The sequence below is a fragment of the Rhea pennata genome, chromosome 8 (assembly GCF_028389875.1).
Source record: "Rhea pennata isolate bPtePen1 chromosome 8, bPtePen1.pri, whole genome shotgun sequence".
Classification (NCBI taxonomy): Eukaryota; Metazoa; Chordata; class Aves; order Rheiformes; family Rheidae; genus Rhea; species Rhea pennata.
Window position 1 is genome coordinate 32,877,795 of NC_084670.1, and position 15,810 is coordinate 32,893,604.

Genomic DNA, 15,810 nt, shown 5'->3' on the forward strand with positions numbered 1-15,810 from the left:
ACTAGCAGGATCCTTATCCCTCTTCTTCTACCAGGAGCACGAAAGGGGGTTACTCCAAATCGTGGCTGGGGAGCGACCCAATCCCTGTACCCTAGCACCTTCCAGCCTCTCAGGACAGTTGCATTTGAACCTCAGATTTGAAGGTCAGACCTATCTCAGAATGAAATGGTGATGAATGACCAGCACATACCTTAAAACAACTTGGTCAGGGCTCTGTCCTTCTTTTGCCTCAAACAGCGAGCTGCATTTTCTGCAGCTTTAATTGCTGTCAGTAGAGTATCCAGGATCCTCATTTTGGATACTTAATTTTACTTTATGAGGTTGGACCTCTCTGAGTGATTTCTTTTTCTTTGTAATTACTGCAGATAGTAATGACTAGAATATTTAAGAGCATTAGACTGCAGCTTTTCTGTAATGACATTAATTTTTTTTTTCTGGAGCATCGGAAGGTAGTGCCAAGGTGGCTGGATGCTAGAGCTTTTTCCTGACACGCAGAGGTCCTGTGTCTAGCCACGATTCGATTTATATCAGGTAGAGAAATCACAGTTATATTTTAAAATTTGAAGAAGGACTTGGCAGCCTGAAAGCCTGACAGCTTCTTCTGACTATACCTTCTCTAATAAAAGACACTGCGTCTATCCACGAACCTTGCCTTTCCCTGGCTAACCAAGTTGGTAAGTGTGAGAAGCTATCCAGACCGTGGACTAGACCAGCTATCTGCTATTGCTGTTACTGCAGCTGCAGATTGCAGTCCAAATGTGAAACACTTACCCGGGTTGATATACCTGAATGCTTGCATCTGCTTTGATACCACTGTTATGCTGCAAAATCGTCTCATCTCACCTATTTTTCATCTATGGCTTAATACGGCACAAGCTGATACTGCCTGAGTAATTAGCAATATGCAGGATACGCAGGCAGTGAAGTACAGGGACTCTGGGCAAACATTTTAGTGACTATCAGCTGTCATACCCTGGAAAGATAAGTAAGTACTTTCCATTCTCCATTTAAAATGGTATACAAGCGCCGGACATTAAAACCAGAGAGCTTTCCCAAACAGAGCACGAGAGTAGCTTCAAACTTCCCCTTGGCATGGAGCCATCAACAAGGTTCAGCAGAAGTTCACCAGTTCCCATTGTGAAAGGCTATTTGTTCAGCATTTCTTTTGTCTGAAGTGGCCTCGTCAAATGAAATCTCAATGTGATTTTCATTTGGCCCTTCACTCACATCCGAGCTGTCACCAGGATAGGAGGAGTTCAACTTTAGGCTTAGTAGGAATGTAAACATAAGGATATACATTTTTAAAAAATTAAAAAATTAATGTAAGTTTTCAGTTAAATCTAAGAGTTGGCCTTGGCAAAAGACGGGGCAGCCTCAGACTGTCATGGTGCAAAAAGCCAGTGACACCTCTGAGGACCAAAGTTCAGTACCTTTCCCTCGGGTTGGCCCACTTTGCACATGTGAACCAGCCAGCTCCACGTATCTCAGCCAACGTCCCATCTCTATAATTGTATTTTGAGAAGCTAAAAAGAAGTCTCATAAGGATTTGAGTGAGGAACATAGCCTTCCTCACACCCTGTCCTGGGCTGGGTGGCAACGCTGGATGGTGTTAGACGGGCGCTGGAGGGTGTCACCTTCCATGCCTTGGCAGTGAAGCAATTCACCCGCTGCAGGTCCCCATCATTCGTGATGCCCCGCATGGACCCTCTGCCACACCGTCTTCTCCTGAAGACAATTCACGTGTTTGTTAGCTGTGATATAACAACATCCCCCTGAACAAATTAACGTCATCTCCTGCCAGGTGACTGTTTCAAGATTTAACTGGGGCCTCAGTTCTGAGTAGCTGCTACTGCTCGAGCTACTGTGCCTCAGGCAACGGCCGTCCATGCAGCAAACAGATCAAGGTTTTCATGTACCTGTCCTGAACCACTATAGCAGTATTTTCTCTTATTTTAAGACTATAATATAGATAATATGCAGAGAGATCTTGCTGAAACCTTTATAAAATGTGACATTAACGGATAATGTCATTCAACATTGTACAAATTGACCTCTGCTAGTATATGACATGCAAAAGAAGAAAAAACATTACTGCTGGCATGGAAAGATGTAGGTTGGAAGGAACTGCCAGAGACCATCTACTCCAACCTCCTACTTAAAGCAGGTCCAACTGAGGCAGGTTGCTCAGGTCTATGTCCAGTTGAGTCCAGTCTCCAAGGATGAAGGTTATATAGATTCTCTGGGCAACCTAGGCCAGTATGTCCCCACCACCACGGTAAAAAAGTCTTTCTTCATATTGAGTTGGAATTTTTATCTGAAAGAGACTGGACAATCAAAAGGAAAAAAAAATCGGTCCTGGTTGGATCCAGAGGGTGCACACGTTTCTAGAATGATTGCTCAGCCCTCAAAATTTCTTCTGGCCCCTTAGCATTTTCCTGCTACAAACAATATTACGTTTCATCCTAATCTACTCAATAGAGTCCATAGACTCTATTTGTGCCCTAGAAGCTGCCAAGGCTATGTCTCATTTTAATCTCTTGATGGCCTTGCTCAAAGGCCTGCTGTCACTGTATGGAAGTCCAGTACAAGTGAAAACACAATTACAAAAAATGATGCAGTTACAGAAGATTTCCAGGCAGTTCTTTGGATTCAGCACGAAACTGCTGAGCGACTGCAGAAACAGCGGTTGCAGTTGGCAGGACCATCTTGTCAGGGGTCAGCGCATGGAGCAAGCAGGTGATGTGGGAGGACGTGAGGGAAGCAAATAGAAATCCCCAGCAGCCGCCCGCGCCTGTCCTACACGAGGAGCCGCAAGAGCCCCAGGAGGTCACTTCTACTTCTCTGTTGCTGATCTCCTGCAAAAAAGGTGGGTGGAAATGAGTTGAGGTGGTGCCACTGCTAGCTAGGAGTGACCGAGCACCCGGCTCCGGCTGTTACAGGGATGGGGACGCTCGCCGGTGCGACGCGCCGAGAACCGGCGCCGGCGAGCGCGAGACGGAGCCGCAGCCACCCCGGTGCTCTCATCTCAGCTCCCGACTCTCTTCTTGCTCCCGAGCCTTTTAGTTTTTCAGCTGCGGTCGCCCGGCTGGCCCGCGCTGCCGACACGCGACACTGCAGCAACAGCTTCCCGATGCTTCATGGCATCTCCGGCGCCTTCTCCTCCTCGCTGGCTGAGGCGCTAACGCTGCGCTTGCCAAACGTCACTGAGAGACGGGCCGTCACCAGGAGAGCCATCCAAAACCATAAAAGCTGAACAACGCGACCTGATCACAAGAATTAGGAATACGAAATACGGCTCCGTGACACTTCTGGCAAGCTCCCGACTGCTGTACGCGTCCAGCGAGCTGCTCCTCGCCGCAACGTTACTAAGAGATGTAGATGCTTCCAAAATGTTGCTCCATGCCGTCAAAGAGCTGCTGCTTCGTATCTCCTGGGAACCTGCATCTCTGCAGGGGGAGAAGCATGGAAGTTTTAAATTAATAGTTCTCTTCACATTTTAGAGTTAAATCAGAAATGCCTGTCATTCTAAGATGTTAAAAATATTTCTTTAAAATCACCTGTGATAACGTGGGAGAGTTTTGACCAACCCCTTCCCAAATCTCAAAGACCACCTTCCAAAAATACGTGGAGGGAGGGCAAAGAGGAGGATTCAGTTGCCAGAAAACACCTGAAAACATTACTGAAAATGCCTCTGCGTTAACGTGCACTGCAACTGGGAACTATTTTAACGCTTTTTAGCTGTTGCGTTCTTCTATGTCACTGAAAACCTCCTGCTTTCTATAAAACCCGTCGATATTCCAACGAGGGCGCTCTCTAGAATATATATATATTCCTTTACGCAATGTCAGGTAGAAAGATTGAAAAGAAACAACAAAATGCACTTTTATTGACTATAAATAATTGACTATAAATATAGTCAAATTTATTAACTATATTTATTGAATATAAACCTGCACCGCTTCCCCGGGCACCGATCCCGCCGTACCGGGTGCTGACGCCCAAGCCGCAAGTCGCTCCTCCTTTCCCCACCGCGTTTTTCCTCCTTTGCAGGGCTGAGCATCGAATCCGGTCCCCACCCGAGGTCTGTGTCTACGTGACTATGCCTGGTAGGAAGAGTGAGTTAATTAATAGGTATTAATTAGAGGTATCTGCAGTGCTATTTTCTTCGACGCTTAATGTGTTGTTTTGTTCTTCTAAATACCATTTTCAATATCACCGCTCTACGATAGTCAATAAAAGGCTGAATTGCTCAAGGCTTTTTTTTCTCTACCCCTGGACAACTCTATTCACAAACTGCGCTCCAGAATGTAAAATTACCAGGAAAAGGGCATTTTGATTCACCCGCTTTCAATTCTTCCCAGGAACGAATTGCTGCCGCGTGCAATTTAAAAAGTTATCGCTGAAGGGGGGGTAGCGCAGCTGTAGCGATACGCAGAATTTCATCATGCTTTCTAGGGGGCATTTCTAACACCGCTCAAGCCCCCCCCCCTCTTTTTTTTGCATGCTGAAGCAACAGAGCTAATTCAATACACAGTTTTCTGAAAAGATTCTTCCTTTAGGTCTCAAAATGTTTGTGGGTGCCAGTCCCTCTTTCCTTTGCAAATCCAAAAGTTCACCTTCGTAAAGCACCAGGTTCTCCCAGACGTTTCAAAGAGGGATGCTCGGTATCCGAACGCCGAAGGCAGCTAGTTCCCCTGCCGCCTTCGAGGGCCTCGTGCTCGCGATGCGTCCGACTGCTTTGAAATACTCTGTCCTTTAGAAATGCATTTTACTCACGTTTTATTGGACTAGCTACATCACGGCTCTTTATTTCTAGAGGGTCATTCCTCCTCCCGCTGGGGGCAATTTGGTGGGGGGGGGAGGGGGGGCAGCTGTAAATTAAAGCTGAGTGCAAGAGGGGAGGGTTATTTTTGTTGCTTCACGTCAAGCGGAGAGACTGCGCTTGGCGTATTCGCGTGGAGAGCACACTTCAACCGGCCACCACGAGCTGCCGTCCAGGCAAAGACCAGACAAGACCTTTCCCTTCCGCCGAGCTCCTTCCAGGATAAACCCACTGCTGTCTGCAAGACGACTGCCGCAGGACACATGGCAAGCAATGTAATCCGTCGTGGGCTCTCAGGAGAGTACCAACGAATGAATAAATGAATGAGAAGAGCAGCAAAATCCAGCGTTCTGTATTTTTGCATTTCTCCTCCCAGCTAACCACATTTTACGAACGGAAAGTTGTAGTTACACCAAGCATACGCTGCAGTAAGGGGTTAGGGACAGGGCCAAGAGGAGGAAGCTGGCAAAAACTGGCGAGTCCCGCACAGAGCCGAGGATTTACGGGGCTCAGCCTGCGAAGGTGGCGCAGGAGGAGGAAGAGAAGATGCTTCATGGACCAAGCACGGGCAAGTTGGTTGCTGGGACAGAGGCAACTGCGATGGAGAGTACAGCTCGCTGGAGGCACTTTTAGCACGTAGTTCGGGAGATTTTAGCAGCCCGCTCTGCCAGCTGCACTTCTTTTGCAGCCCTGGTCATACTGCAATGACAGAAAACACCCGGTCTCCAGGAAAAACGGTGGCACTGTATAACTGGGGCACTATACAGAGCGCCGGGGTTAATGAAAATATCTGACTTTGCACTTGGCATTTGAACTGTGCCAATATTGACCAAATTGCTCCTGTTATTAAATAAACTCCCTTTCGTTTGAAATGCAAACAAGCAAATGTTAGTGCTACCTCTAATGAGACTTTGAGAATACACACACCAAAAAAATGTTCATCGCCCTCACACGTTGCTTAGAGCATATAAAGCATTTGGAGGCGACGTCCTGCATCTCAGCTAGATTAGATTCAACCAGATAAAAGCAAGAGGCAGAAAAAGCTTGCAGCTAATGACGGAAACTTGTTCATGAATCGTGAACGGTATCTAAATATTCTTTATCTAGGTTTAACATGTATTTTCTTAGCTCAGAGCTAATAAGGTTTAAAAAACTCTCCGGTCAGTCCCAAGCATGTGAGAACAGAAAAGACTCTCGCGGGATTGCCGGTTGACAGATGGGAATGGACCAAAAGATGCCTGAACCTCCTTAGCTCCCAGGGATGATTCGTTGACTTTTGACAGTCACACAAAACCGAAGGGGACCCAACGCTGCGCGCTTCCTGCTCCTTCTGTGCGAGGAGTACCGACTCCTTCTTTGGACTCTAGATCAAACATTTCCTTGGAAAACGGCCTTCTCCTTCAGCAGCAGATCTACCTTCTTGGCCTGCTCCAGGGCAGACTGGGTAACAGTCTCCAGTTCATACCTTAGCCTGAAAAGTGCATGTACTTATAGAACAGCTTGGAAAAGATTTTTGTAATTTATATACAGCTTTTTGCCAGAGCACAATACTGAGAGGTTCTCCTACGACAGAAATAATATTCCATGTTTATTGCATGTGGAGCTGCATTGGTAGTTGCGAGAGCCATTGGTAATGCTGCTTTGTGGTACACACAATTTTTGTTGGCTTCACTTGCATCTAAAGCGGTTGCATTTCGGAGTCACTTCCAGTATCCTTCAGACCGTTGTGACCAAGATGAGAGTTTGGCATTTTTACCATGGCTCACTAGTCGGGCATGCATGCTGAAACAAATCACAACGCCAGGGATTTATTGCTTCAAAGTGCTCTTCAAACACCGCAGAACCAAACTTTGCACCAGTCAGGGGAGGAGCCAAGAAGTATTTATTCCTGTTTCATCGGGGACTGACAAACTCAACCGCTACGATTAATGTCACGTACGACATTAAGGCCAAGGCAGAGGCCAGGCTGGGACCCCAGCTCTTACCTAGTCTGGTAGTTACTGGGCTAGATTTTGCTCCATCCTACACCACGGAGCTACAGCAGGGGCGAAGCTGGGCTAGGACTTCTCCAGCTGCACACCTAAACATATAAGGAGCTTACGTGTGGCGTTCAGACTCCGTCCTGGTCCCAGTACGGGAAGAACAGATCACACTTAAATCCAGTTAAACGGAATAAGGCGAGGGGAGGTTGCTATCTCCCGAAAGGAGGGACGGGAAGGCAGGCGGCTCTGAAGCTGAGCTGAGCATTTGGTGCCGGTTAAAAAGGGCAGAGAAAAACCCTGTTCCACTAATCAGCAATAAAATAAATAAATAAATAAACCCGCAAGGTTGCAGTTTTCCCTTCTTTTCCTTTTCCCTTCTTTTTTCCTGGCAGAAGTCTTTCGCCTCTCGGCGCCTGCTGAGGAAGGGCTGCAGTATCTTCACCCTTCGCTCCATCGGCCGGGCGGGTGTCAGCACACCCAGCTTCACGGAGGCACGGGCCCGGCTCCTTCGGTGGCTCGGCAGCTGGAGGAAGTCATTAGTGATCCTGGGACAGTTTTGCAATGCGGTAATGTCCGCTGAGTCACGGGATTAGATGGAAAAATAATAATAATAATAATAAAAAAGTTGGAAAAACGTCTCCCTCTGTTTTTTCCACTCTGAGGTCAGATTGCTTTCCATTCCCCATGCTCTCTGGTCTTTGCGTTAGGGAGGAAGAGACAGGCACCCCACCGGGCCCTTTGGGCATCCCGCGTGGGAACCAGGGACTCCAGGAGATTTTCCGGGCACTTCTTCAGATACAGGTTACACCAGAACAGGGACAGGCAAGACCGCGCAAGAAGTCCACCCTTCCCTGCGGACCTAACCTGGCTTCTCACCGGTCCGTCCTTGCTGCTCCCGGATCGTTCTTCTCTCCCTTCCCTCGGTGCGGAAATCGGAAAAAAGCTGAACGCGAAGCGGCGCCCAGAGAAACGGGCCGCACCTTTGGGGGCCGCTGATGGCGACGGGGAGCCGCGGAGGTCTGCGCGGGCGCTTCCCAGGCACGCTTTACAGCAGACTCTTTAAAAACCTGTGCGTGGCAGTGATTTGGGCAGCGTTTTGGGCTGCTCGGGTTTTTTCCCCACCCCCTGAACTAACGTTAGTTGGGAAGAACGCGCAGCAACTTCGTCGACGCGCTGGTAAACCGAGCCGCAACTGCCCTGATTTCCTTAACCGCCAGCAGCTTTCTGGGGACCGAAGAAGAAGAAGAAGAAGAAAAGATAATTTAGGCATTTGCAGGAGTTTTGGGGCTTGAAAACACACAGTTACGGACTGCTGCAAAAAAGCGCGGCGAAAAGAAGCGTCTCGGAGCGACGGGGCGAACGACGGGACACGCCACGAGGCACGCAGGACCCCCCACGCGGGCCCCGCCCCCCCACGCGGGCCCCGCCCCCCGGGGCGGCCCCGCCCCCGGGTCCCGCCGGCCCCGCCCCCGCCCCGCGCCGGCCCCGCCCCCCGCCCCGCCGGCCCCGCCCCTGCTGCCCGGAGCGGCCGCCCCGCCCCGCGCCGCTCCGCGCCCGCGCGCTTCGGCGGAGCCGCTCGCTGCGCCGCGCCGTCGCCGAGCCGCACCGCACCGCACCGCACCGCACCGCACCGCGGCCGCTGAGGTGAGCCGGGAGCGAGGCCCCGGGGTGGGGGGGGGTGGGTGTTGGGGAGGAAGAGCCGCGGCCCTCCGCTGCTCTCCGCGGGGGCCTGCGCTGCGGCCGCGGCCGGGCTGGCGGAGGAGCCGCATTAGGGCGCTGGCGGCGGCCGCGGGGGCGGCGGGTGTCGGGCTGCGCCGCGTGTCGGGCTGCGCCGGCGGCGGCCCCGCGGCCCTTTATTTACCCGTGCAAAAAAGAAATAAAAAAAAAAAAAATCCCGAGCGGAGTCTGCTCAAAAAAAAAAAAAAAAAAAAAGGCAAAACCCCAAAATCTAGGGGAAAAAACAAAAAAAACAACCCCAAATCCCGAACCGTGCCGCCTCCCCGGCCGCGCGCGGCGGCTTTGCGGCTGCCGGCGGCGCCGCGGGGGGGGGGGGGGGGGGGGCGCGGAGCGGCGCGGGGCGCTGCGCGGGGGGCGGCGGCGACGGCGACGCGCCCGCAGCAGCGGTGGCAGCAGCGGGAGCGGCGACAATAGGGGCGGCGGCGGCGGCGGCGGGGCGCGGTGCGGTGCTGCGCGGGGGCTCCGCGCGCAGCCCCCGCTGCTGGAGGTTGGGCGCGGGCCGCGCTCCGGGAAGGGGCCGCGGGCGGCTGCCGAGCCTTCCTCCTCCTCCTCCTCCTCCTCCTCCTCCTGCTGCTGCTGCTGCTGCTGCTCCCGGGCAGAGCCTTCCAGCGGCGGCTGCTCCGGGAGATGCCGGCGCCGCGTCCGCCGGGCCGCGGGGGAGGAGGGAGGCCGCGGCGGGCGGGGGGTCCCCGCGGCGCGGCGCGGCGCGCAGCCCCCCGAGCAGAGCCGGTTTGCAGATTTGCCGCCCGCCAAGGGGCGAGTTCAGCCGCGCAGCTCGGCCCCGCTGCCAGAGTCGATTTTTTTCCGAGGTATCTGGTGCAATTCGGGGAGGAGGAGGGTGGGGGGGGGGGGCGATGCGGGAGGATGCGGGGAGCGGGACTGGGAAACTGCGCGTCAGTCGCGAAGGATGCGGGCTCCGAGGCAGGCGGCGTCGCGGGGCTCGCTGGCCCCCGCGGTCCCTCGGCCGTGGCTCGGGCCGCCTTCCCCTTGGGGGGGTCCCCGTGGGTTCGGGTGGCCGTCCGGCTTGCGGGGCTCGGGGCGGCGGGCTTCGGTGCCGCGCTGTGGGGCGTCTTAAAGCAAGCTCTCCGGAGGAAGAAACCAAACCCTTTAATAATTTCTTTTTTTTAATAATAATAATTAGGGCAACTTCTGAAATCTCTTCCTCTATTTTTTTTTTTTTTGGTTAATATCAGTAGAATTTTTGCATTCTTTAAACAGAAAATGCTCATCGGGCCGCTTTCTGCAGTTACCCCCCCCCCCCCGCCCTCTCTTTAAGCCCGTAAACTTATGATTAAAGTGGGCGGAATTTAAGCCTGCCGCCGTACGGCTGTACGGGTGCGGTGACGGCAGCGAGCGCCCAGGCGAGCGTTTGCCGAGGGCTTTAAAAATAGAGCCGCTTACATAACGGCGCCACGCGAAACGGCCGTGCCCGCGGCCGCCCGGGGTCCCCGCGGCGGGGCCCGGACCCGGCTGCATCCCTCGGCATCCCGCTCCCGAGGAAGGGGACCTCGTTGAAACGCTGCCGCGAGGGGCCTCCGGACCGGAGAAGTTTGCAGAAGGAGGGGGGGGGAGGTTTAAAGCCATTTGAGCTCTTAACGTGTTGCTTGAACCAAGGGGGAGGGAAAAAAAAAATAATCGTTTTTCTGTCTCTCTCGGTGTGCACCGGCTGCTTTACGTGTTTGCGTTTTGAGTTATTTGCAAGGCTCTCCCTCGGTCCGTGTTTCCCTGGAGGAACGTGGGCACGTCGGGACTTTTCCTCGTATTATAGGGTGGCTTCAGCTTGTTTATCTCCCGTGTCTCTAACAGAAAGCAATAAATTTAGGCTTTTCCCCAAAACTGATGGATTAGGAAAAAAAATAAGAAGCAGTGCTTAAAATTATATATTTCGTAGGAGAAATGCTGCAGGATCTGTATACGCAGGTGGGCATTTGCCCAAAAGGGAGCGCTGGGCGTTCAGGCCGTAGCGATGTTGTTGCTAACCCGAATTTTAGCCTTTGACGTATCCGTAAATACTGTGGCCTCACGCCGCCGATCCCATGCCGGGATGTGCAGCCGGCATCGAGCCGTACGCGCCGGTGCGTGAAAGGACCTCGGTGGACTCGGGCTTTCGTAAACAAACGAGGGAAAGTTTACCTAAGCCGCCCGCTGCGTGGCTTTACCCGCGTGGGGAAAGCTTTTTCTGGGGCGAAGGGGAGCGACTCGCCTTTTGGGCTCTTATTCTGGGAATTTGTAGCTTTTCTCTGCCCCGGTTTCTCAGTTTCTCGTAACAGAAGCGAGACGACGTTAACGCGATTACGGGCGTTTGGCAGCGACACCGGCGCGTCTTGCAGCTAATCAGATCTGCGGAGCCGGTGCAATTTCGGATGGCGGGCAGGGAGGTTGTTTTGGCAGGAAAACCTGGAGGAAGGAACAAATTGCTCTTCTGGCCTCTCCCGCGTAGCAGCAACGTGCGCTGTGAACTTCGGAGGCTCCTTGGTGACCCGCTGGGGTGGACGTGACGTTGGCTGGGGGGAAATGGGTGCATCAAAGCTCACCTTTTGATTTGGAAGATTTCTTTTTTTAAAAAAAGAAAAAACTAGGAATAGGCAGCTGAAGTTCGGCTCGGACGTCTGCCCTAGGAAGCGGGTTGAGATAAGAGTCAGTCGGTAAAACACAACTAATGCTGACTTCTCCTACTGCATCAAGGAGGAACTTCTCTGAATATATTGGGGACCTTCTCTTGGGGCACGAAGGAGAAGGTGCCCGGGGTTGTCTCAGGTTATCTCTATTGCTGTGCCCGCTCAGGGTCCTTACGCACTGTGTTTTCTTCTAATGCATGTTCTAATGCAATGTTTTCTTCTAATGCATGTTTTTAAATTGCTGCCTAGGCTCGAGGCCTGGGAGCCTGGCATTTGAGTGTGTCTAGCCAGTACTAATGGCAAGAAAAACTCCCCAGTAAACAAATATCTGAGATAATTTAATTTGCTTCTGCAATGCTTAAAAAAAAAAAAAAGAAGAAGAAGAAGAAGAAGCTGTATCCTTTCTGCCTCGGCCAAGTCGGATGAGGTATTTCTTTGAGATTAAAAAGCCTTGGTGCTGGTGGGAGGAGGGAAACACGTCTTTTGTCGTGAATATTACGGCGGCAGACGCTGATCAGCGGCCAGGCGAGTTGGGGCCGGGGGAGTTTTCCCCGGCACTGCAAGCGGTTCGCAGGGGACGGCTGGGAGAATCGCAGGCGCGGGGGCCGAGGAGGCACCGTCACCCCCGGCACGGACGGACGGACGGCGCGGGACTGACGGGCCTTGGAGCGTGGCGTGGGTTCGCTGCCCTTCCCGGCGACGGGAGCTGGCTCCGAGGCGGATTTGCCTCTAAGTGTAGCGCTCTGCATGTCTGATGTATTGGCAAGAGCACGAGCGTTTCTGGAAGTTGGGGGGGGGGGGAGGCAAAAAAACAAAAGGAATAGGAGGCCTTGGGCTTAGAAACGACGTTTACGGGAAGGATCGGCTCAGCCGCGTTCAGCTGTGCGTTTATTTGGGGATGTTTTTCCGAGATAATTGGTAATTACGCACTTGAATGGTGTTTGAGGTGCCGTGGGATTTGGGGGACCCGATTGCCCTGCGACGCTGGGAAACTCCGGGCTTCCCAACGTATTTCTTTTTGTTTGTTTTTCATGTTTTTGTGCTGGTCTCCGAGCCTTTTTGCCCATCCTCGGAAAATGCTCGGGTGCTACCAAGGAAATGGGTGGTTTAAAAAAACCGACGAGTCGAGTGAAAAAGAGCCGGAGCCGCTCTCCTCCCTCCCCCTCCCGCGCGATCGCTCGGGGACGCCGGAGCTCTGCCTTGCAGAAGCCGGTTAGGTGAGCAGCTTTCCAGAAGGTCATTAGAAACCTAATACAGCGATTTATTGAGGTTTGCGAGTTGCTTGTGACGACTGCTTTTCAATTATTAATTTTCGTACGGTGCGTTGTTGTCCCTTCAGATGGGTCGTCTGTGCAAAGCAGTTCCATAAAATGCGGATTATTAGCTTCTATGTAGGTCAGAAAACACGGCACGCTTGGTGCAACTCTTGTAGTTAAACAGACACCTTTGTTAAGCAAATAGTTTAAGCACCAGCTACTCTTAGCACCGTCAGAAACGCAGAGGAATTCTCGCTGGGAGTAAACAAAACGTTTCAGCCGTGAACGATGACTGCAAGGTTTGGCTCAAAAGCTATTTCTGGGGGCCACGGGCAGAGCCCTGAGCAGGGGGACGTACGCGGCTCCGCTCCGGGAGCGGCGTCGGGATGGGGGATGACTCAGTCGCCCTCGCAACTTCCTCGACGCTCCGCAAAGGTAGTAATTTATTGCAGGTCTGTGTCAGCAGTAAATAGCTGTCCGCCCAGCGCTGACTCAGCGGCTCCCAAAGCTGTAGTTAAAGATGGGGGGGGGGGGGACCCAATCTTTGCCGGCTCGGTCCCTCCCCGCTCCCTTCCCACCCGTCAGCTGCAGCGGGGTAAACAAGCCGCTAGTCTCTGCTTGCTCGCTCCGCCGGGCTTTTGACCGCCCGCCAGGCTGCGAGGAAGGATCCCGCTCCCGCACGTCGACGTCGGAGGCGCGGTCGAGCCTTCGGCCGCCGTTGCCGTCGAGTCGGGGGAAGCCCGCTTGTGCGAGGCCCGTGGGGTCTGGCCTTTGAGGTTGAAGCAGTGTCAAATGTGGCAGAGTCGGCACATGCTGCTCTTACTAGTGGGTGAAAAAAATGGTCCAAACCCTTCCAGGGTTTGTTGTTGTCCCAGCAAGGGACAGGAGGAGACTGGGGCGAGAAGGTGAAGCTCCCTGAAAGTGGTCACCAAGTGCTACAAGCCAGGGGTGCTTGTTTTCCTGAGGTTTTGTGTTGGCTTGCGGTGCAAGAGGAGTTCCTTTGCTCCTGTTCCTGCATAGTGTTTGGAGTAGGGCAAATAGTTGTTGTATTGCTGGCTCTGCCTGTCCCGCAAAAGATGTCTGAAGGTGGAAAAAACCTGCCAGTCTAAAGATGGGATTTTGAGACCAAGTGCTTTCTTTTGGTTATATGCATGATCCTACTAATGTCAAAGGTAAGGATCACGCTGGAGAAGGACGCCCTAATGGCAGTATCTCCCCTCTGTCTTCCATCCCACTTTCCCAAGAGCTCCTGTTGTCCTAGGAAGCGTATAAAGAGCCCACTTGCTATTTCTTGCCACGTTGGCCCTTTCCTTTTTAGGGGGAAGGTAAACTCCAGGGTGATTACTGTGTTTCTAAATTTTTAAGGATTAAGTCAAATACAGAAGAAACAAGCTCTTGGGCTTTTTCCCATTCTGCGCGTGCTTCAGAAAGGCGCGCAGCCGGCAGCCCTTGGCCATAGTCCATGTTACCCACTTCCTGAGAAAGAGTCTCTTGCAAACTGGAATTTGGTTTAATGTGGTGCCCTGTGGGAGGCAAAGGTAGGACTGAAGATCACAGGTGAATTAACCATGCCAAAAAAAGGTGCCTTGGATTTTCCAAGCGTGTCAGCTCAACTCTGGTTTTGATCTTGGCTATGATCTCAATATCCTAAGGAGTAAAAGCTAAAGGTAGGACCAAGATGGCCTCAAAGACTTACTTCCCCCCCCCCCTTTTAATAGTTCTACCCGATGAATCACTGTTTTCTGCCTTTATTGACAGAGTCTCTTAATGGGCAGAGTTTTGACCTCTGTGCTTCTTCAGGCATTTGATGCCTTGTTTTTCTCTTCATTACCTATTATCCTTTGGTTTTTCCTTCTGGTGACTCCAGTAATATCTCATGAATATCTCATGAACTTGCGTCATCAAGGGAAAAAATCGTGGTGGGAGAGACCTGGGGACCTTCCCATGTCATCAGGCTGCACTGCCGGTCTTGCATCTCGGTTTGAGTGTCAACAAGAAGATGGAAAACAAGGTGGGAATTACTTTTGTGCTTAAGGTGATGTATGCCTCTCGGTGCTGGAGATGCTTAAGTTTACAAGCTGGGTCACCTGTTTCATCACTCCCTCTTGGTGGCTAGCCAGTAAATCTAGTAGGTTTGACTGGTTAGTCACGGGTGATACTCTAGGACAGAGTTTAAAGTTGATGAAAACTGTAGCAGTCCAAGGTGCTGCATTTGCTGGCCTTGGAAAGTTAGGAGTGTATCTGCTGGTGCTGAGACCATGTCTTTACGGCACGTAGCATGGTAGGACTCCATCCTGTGCCTTGAGGTTATTGGACAAATAAAAACAGTCAGATTGCTTGTCTCAACTTTGCAGCCTTTTTTTTTTTTTTAAGAGTGAAATCTGGATTATTTTGCTAAATCCCTTCACCAAGACGAACTGTAATTCTGCTCTTATAACAGATTTGCTTTTCAAATGCTATTTTTAAGTCTGCGGTTAAGAAGAAGAGTATTTTCTGTTACTGTCGTCTTCCCTTGAATGTAAACCTAGACTTCTCACTGAATAATTCCCGCGCTTTTGTGGTTGCAGCATGGGGCATATTAGTGCTGCCAGTGCCATCCCGGGCTTGGGGTGTCCACTGCTATTTCCCCGTGGCTGTTAGAGCCGTCCTCTCCCTGTTACTGCCGGGTGAAGACAATGCTGATCGATAGCCGGTTTTTATTGCTACTAACTATAAACAAGCAATTTTGACTCATTCGTCACGGAAGATAGAAGTACAATTGAATATTATGGATATGTTAATTTGCTTACATATAGCTGAATTATGTAAATACCGGTGCAGATTAGGTTTAGCCTGTTTGTGCGCTTGCATTCAATACCCCAGGGCCAAAACTTGGTAGCTGAGAACTTTATTATTGAGCTTAGTAAGTCTGAGATTCAGCTTTTGTGTGTTTAGAGACACAGTGGTTTTTAATCCTGCCAGAAGTTTTAGAAAAAGTGCTTTTGGTGGCTTTACGTCAGCATTAAAAGCCATAATCACAGGTACTTGAAGAAAAATAAGGCTGAAAATTATCTTGGTGTTGTTTTTAGAGGTGGAAATGCTAGGTATGAGCCTGTCCAAAAAAATAAAAATAAAACAAAAATAACAAAGAGGGAGCCTGTCCTCTGTCAGTGGGTTGTAACTAAGGGTGGTGGTGCCACATCTTAAGTTGGATCTTAGGTTGGTGACCTCCTTGTGCCGGTGACGCCCCAGGTTATTGCAACAGGCGCAGCTAAGACTTGCTTAGCTGTGCACCATCCTCTTTTAACGGGCGAGATGTAATTGGGCAGGATTCAGCCGAGAGATTTGCCCGTTGACTCACGCTGAGCAGCATGATCAGCAGTGGGCAAGGAAGGAAAGGATTTGATCTGCGTTTG

The 15,810-nt window shown here is 51.4% G+C and overlaps 1 protein-coding gene across 1 annotated transcript in view; it reads left to right on the forward strand.

Annotated features, from left to right (window-relative positions):
* Positions 1-8,355: 8,355 nt before the first annotated feature.
* The window catches only part of C8H1orf21 (chromosome 8 C1orf21 homolog), a 67,331-nt gene continuing 59,876 nt past the window's right edge, over positions 8,356-15,810 (forward strand). The window contains exon 1 of the mRNA XM_062581134.1: positions 8,356-8,448. The gene's annotated coding sequence lies outside the window, so the exon portion shown is untranslated. The remainder of the gene's footprint in view (positions 8,449-15,810) is intronic.